Genomic DNA, 5,424 nt, shown 5'->3' with positions numbered 1-5,424 from the left:
ATCAGCAAAACACCTCCCTTGCGTCCCCCCTAGTCCGCGAAAATTGGGGGAAAATGGAGGACTAGGGCGCGTGACTTACGTACTCTCTTCCCCACGGGGACGAAGCAGCTCGCCGCGCCCTCATCGTCTTCGCGTCGCCGATTTGTCCGCCTGTACCTTCTCCCTCCCTTTCACTGGCCGTGCGGTCGCCCTCTCAATCGAAACTGGCGGTGCTTCGCCTCCGCGCGGAGCGATGTGGTCTCGCCTGAGCGGGCTGCCCCCCGTGATTCGTCGCCGCCGTTTGTTCTCTTGCCGGCTGCGGTCGTCGATGACCCAGGGATTTCTCTCCCCCTGCTGCAGAGAGGAGGTGGGTGTGAAGAGAGGAGGGGGCGAATGCGTGCGAGACGATAGGCGGGTTGGGAACGTAAAACACGACAAAACGGCACCGCTCTCTCCCCCTCCCGTGTCGGATCTGTCCACAACGTGGCAGGAGGATCGTGTCGCGTGACGGACGGCTGGCGTTCGGCCGCTCGAGAGTGCTGGATCGCGCGTAGTCTTTAGACAGCGTTTGGGAAAAAAGTTTATTGATTTATAAAAGAGTTCATCGATTTTGAAAAAAAAGTTCATCAATCTTAAAGAAAAGTTAATCAATCTTGAAAAGAGTTCATTGAGTTTGACAAAGAGTTCATTCATTTTGAAAAAAGGTTCATCGGTTTTGAAAAAGAGTTCATCGATTTTGAAAAAGAGTTTACCGATTTTGAAAAGAGTTCATTAATTTTGAAAAGAGTTCATCGATTTTGAAAACGGTTCATCGATTTTGAAACAAAAAATATCGATTTTGAAAAAGTTCATTGATTTTGAAAAAAGGTTCATCGATCTTGAAAAGAGTTCATTCATTTTGAAAAAAAGATTCAATGATTTTGAAAAGAGTTCATCGACTTAAAAAATGTTAATTCAAATTAAAAAAAGGAAAAAGAATAAAAACAAACAAAGTCATTTTGAACAAAAAGAAAAAAGGAAGAAAATAAAAACAGAACAAAAACCGTTGCGAATAAACAAGAAAAAGGGAAAAAGGAAATAAGAAAATAGAAAAGGAAAAGACGTAAGAAGAAAAGGAGCAAGAAGCTGTAGCTGGGCAACTAACGCTAGATGGTGTGGTGGTTAGCGCATGATGCCACTAATTGTGAAGTCGCAGGGTCGAAACGCAATAACCGGCGAAATCACTTTAAGAAGTACTCGTTGCAAAGATCACTCCCATCTTCCAGTGGTTGCGACAAGTGGCGTCGATTTGAAGATCTCGACGCGAGGAATCTAATGATGAAAATAGTTCAAGATTTGGACGCACGGTTTAAGAGATAAAACATTTTGAATAAACGAATCTACGAAAAAAATGAAGGAATGGAATGATCTTTTTTTCAAATTTACTTTTTTTTCAATGAGATCAAACCATTCCATTCCTTAAACCATCAAACCAAACATCAAAATGTAATCGTTCCATTCCTTCAAATTACCGGTACCAAACACAAGGATGGAATGGACCCATTATAGTGGAATGGAACCATGACATTCCACACTTCATTCCCGAAACAAACACATCTTAAATGTAAAGTCACTTATGAGAGGGTTGATGTCAATCTCATCCAATAATTTCTTCTCGATGCATAATATTATCAATCCATTTAATATCTTTTGAGTCATTGTTGACCTTAAATAGTTCTTCAATAATTTCTACTTTGAAAAGCTTCGTCCAACCGATGCGACAGACACATGCACAGTAAATAAGATGCAATAATCAATGAAGACATTGGGATAACAATCGACATCTCTCACATGCTTCAAAATCTCCATATCAGACATTACGGCATATTTTACTTATTTTTTTGGAAAAGGAGGATAAACCCCCGGCCTCTGCATCTGGATGATGCATGCGGCCATCTTATTAATTATTCATAGAGACCATACAAAGTAATACATCGGTGAGTCTAAAACCACTATCTAAGCAACACCTGTTGCTACTCCTATCCCATTGATGAACACGTGCCGAATAGTCGGGCCTAATACCAAACGGACATCGCACCAAACCCTAACATTTAAAACCGGATGCCCCAACCCAACCACATACCGAGACTAGATCTCATACCGGATCGACGCACTCTCAAAGCGCCATCTTCCACTGGTCCATCTCCAGAGCAGCAACTGACCCATCGACATTGCCCGGCCTGCTGTCGACGCCACCACGACGCTAGACAACTCCACCATCCTGCACGAATCCGTCCACACGCGCCCGTCGCCGAACCTCCCTAACACCATGCCACCAGGATCCGCCGTCGGCCTTGCGTTGGATGAGACATTACGCCATATGACTAAGTGAATTTGATAATCTTCAATTCAGAAAAAAAAAGATCATATACCCTAACATAGGAAATAATCTCTTGCTTTAATGTCAGGATTGACCAATTTCTTGGATCATAAATATCAAAGTAAAAAATTAGATGTTCATGAACACTAGGAGACTGTAAACGTGCATCCAATGAATTAGTTATGTTCGGAGAGCCACTTACATCGTCATCACTGATGTTGGTATGACATTTTCTTCTTGCTTCTCAGATTCAGAATTCCCATTAGTTAGTTGTTCCTCCACGGCAACTATTGCAAACTCATCATCATGGCGCATTGACACATCAGTATTATTCTTTAAAAAATGTCAATAGCTCCTGTCTTTGTGATTCTATGATGACAACCACATGTTGTTTCCCTTATTCTTTGCGCTACAGGATGCACAATTTTTGGAGTTGATAATACATTAATTAAAATACAAGAAACACATCAGATTACGGATGAACAGTGGAAGAAGAAAATAAATTACGTCGTAACACTTAATCTGCAGAAATAAATACATCAGATTAGTGCGTACTTAATCTGCAGGGAATATGGTCGGATCGACGCCTTGATTGGATGCTCAGCGATGACGCGATGTGGACGTCTAGCACTCTAGCACGAGGCGGGGGGGTCGAGAGGCGAACGGCCCTAGCGCTGGAGGCTGTAGATTTGAAACCGGGACACCGGAGCCGCTGGGAGATGCCCTACTGCGCCCAGCGCTGCAGCCTGCGACGACGATTGGGTGATTGGGCATCTCGGCTCACGGGAATGTCGCACGTTCAGAGGAAAAACTGCGTGCTTTGCGGTCTTCCTCCGTTCCTCGGGCCTTAACTTGGGATCTGGTCGTTTTTCTTTCTAGGAGAAACTAGCTATGGCCTAATGGGCCAACCTACATACGTATATGCATTTTAGATAGACAATCATACTCCAGAAATATCTACAAAGATATTAGTTAGGCTTATACTCTGTAGAGCTCTTAATACACAGACGTTTATAACAATAGGCAAATACACCCTTACACATAAAAGTCGTACAATATAACACATCAAAAAATGTATACTAATCCACAAATGAATATGATTGTGTCAAATATTTTATTTAGTTCTATGAGAGACATAATTCAACATTTTTTTTAAGAGTGTCCCATTCCAGATTTTAAGGAAAATGAGCATAAATTTGTCGATAAAAATACAATATTAATTTAGCTCAAATTAATTTACAAAGATACATGTTAGAGTTGTGAAGTAAAACATTAAACATTAGAATTTAGCACACTATGATTTTGAAAAAATATATTTTTTGACTTACCATGTAAAAGAGTTTAATATAACTGGGTGGAAACTATTTTTCTATGCTCGATATACTAACTATTCATTGTATAAAGTAAAACTATAATAACGAATCTTGAATCGGGGTAAATTAAGAACAATAAGGGTGTGATGTTAGTCAACCCACCATACATGAATTAGGTCGAAGTCGTTATAGTGATCAGAAAGCGGGTGAGCCCTATAGAGTCATTTATTGGTCATTGTCATCTCGATATATTTAGTATGCTAGAGTGAGGATTCAGAAGGTGACTAGGCTAGCATTGTGATACACATAGATTAAACAATAACAAAATCTTCACAGGTATAAAAACGGGCATTAGAGACGGTCCTAAGAGGCGGCTGTGTCACTAAGGCATCTGTAATTTACAACTCATCGGATTTTTGTTTAAAAAAACTATATATCATAGGTGGCTAAAAAAATTAAAACTGCCTGTATAAATGTGAAGGTGATTAGAAATTTATAACTACATGCAGTTCGTAAGTATTGAGGGCGATTTTTGAGTTCTCACCGCCTGAGGCCGTTCCCATCACCTATCATGTACATAACCGAGGTACCAGCTACTCCAGCACTATCACTAACGTTCTCCACTACTCAAAAAAATGGCGATAATGGATTTTTTATCAGTTTTGCTGATGGTGAGTGCATGGCTAGAGTTTCATGGGTTAGCGCCACAACCTCAACATTCGAGGAGGGTGTAACGAGGTGGTGGTAACTAAGCTAGTGTAACAACTGCATATGCTTCACAACCTTGCCACGTAACCACGTCGAGACTCCTCCCGTCGCAGCCGCCACAACCTGAACATGGGGTGGGGGAGGGGTTTGGGGTTCCAGGGTTGGCTCCCCAACCACCACTGAGCCTTGCCATCGAGTTGGAGGCAATTCAAATGATCTCTGCCGACGACCACATGAAAGAAGACCCACTCGGACTGAACAAAAGAGGGACCCATCATTTTGAGTCTGCTGGGTATGCGCCTTGTCTTCGAAAGATTTCCCACCTCCATTGCCAACAGAGGTTCCATATTAGGAGAATTTAAGGGGACAACACGGGCTTACTCGCCACGACCACCATCATCGCGGATGATCGTAATGACCGACACCAAACAGGGCCCCGCTTGGGCGCCCACAATCCCAACAAAATAGTGACGTGTAGTGAGGAGCGTTTTGACTAGGACGTCATGCCCAACGGAAGTCGCATGCGTCACCATGGAGTGAGCTTACCAGCAACATTATCTTTCAGGTGCTGGAAATGGACCGCTTTAAGGCGGGTCACCGAAAGAGGTAGTCCAAGGTACTTTATCGAGAAGGTAGCTCTATTGGCTGGGAAGGCATGGAGGATGTCTTCAAGGTCCACTTCCCACAACGGATTGGCGCCACATTGGTTTTTTGACAGTTGGTAATTAAAACCGGTGACCTCGCCGAGGGATTGCAAGGTTGAAGCCAGAAACTGAATATCATCCTTGATTGGGGCTACAAAGATTGCTGCATCATCAGCATATATTAACGCACATGTACCTTTTTTTACATTGTTTATCCCCTTCTATAGCAGAAATACTTAGTTCATACATGTGAATTGCTTTCACATTTGATTTGCAAAAGCTTTTGATTAAAATTGAATTGTTCATAACTAACACCAATTTTATTTAGTTCATTATAAGATTTAGTTCAGCAACCTAGACTATTTGTGACTACATGATTTCTTTTTACCAGCCTCCACAGTTGAGGCAAAATCTCCCCCCC

The 5,424-nt window shown here is 42.1% G+C and overlaps 2 long non-coding RNA genes across 3 annotated transcripts in view; both read right to left on the bottom strand.

Moving 5' to 3' along the window:
- LOC119270525 overlaps positions 1-402 on the bottom strand; it is a 5,708-nt gene extending 5,306 nt beyond the window's left edge. Inside the window, exon 1 of one of the 2 annotated variants that reach the window (XR_005134159.1) lies at positions 80-402. This is a non-coding gene — a long non-coding RNA (uncharacterized LOC119270525). The remainder of the gene's footprint in view (positions 1-79) is intronic. The other variant, XR_005134158.1, reaches the window with a different exon arrangement.
- Positions 403-1,973: 1,571 nt separating this feature from the next.
- On the bottom strand, positions 1,974-3,048 carry LOC119273507. Its single transcript, XR_005134878.1, has 3 exons — positions 2,894-3,048; positions 2,541-2,747; positions 1,974-2,360 (listed from the first exon to the last, which is right to left on the bottom strand). It is a non-coding gene; the product is annotated as an uncharacterized LOC119273507 (long non-coding RNA).
- Positions 3,049-5,424: the final 2,376 nt, after the last annotated feature.

Source organism: Triticum dicoccoides, chromosome 3A, assembly GCF_002162155.2.
Source record: "Triticum dicoccoides isolate Atlit2015 ecotype Zavitan chromosome 3A, WEW_v2.0, whole genome shotgun sequence".
Lineage (NCBI taxonomy): Eukaryota > Viridiplantae > Streptophyta > Magnoliopsida > Poales > Poaceae > Triticum > Triticum dicoccoides.
Note: the sequence above shows the minus strand (reverse complement) of the source record. Positions and strands in the feature narration are given on the sequence as shown.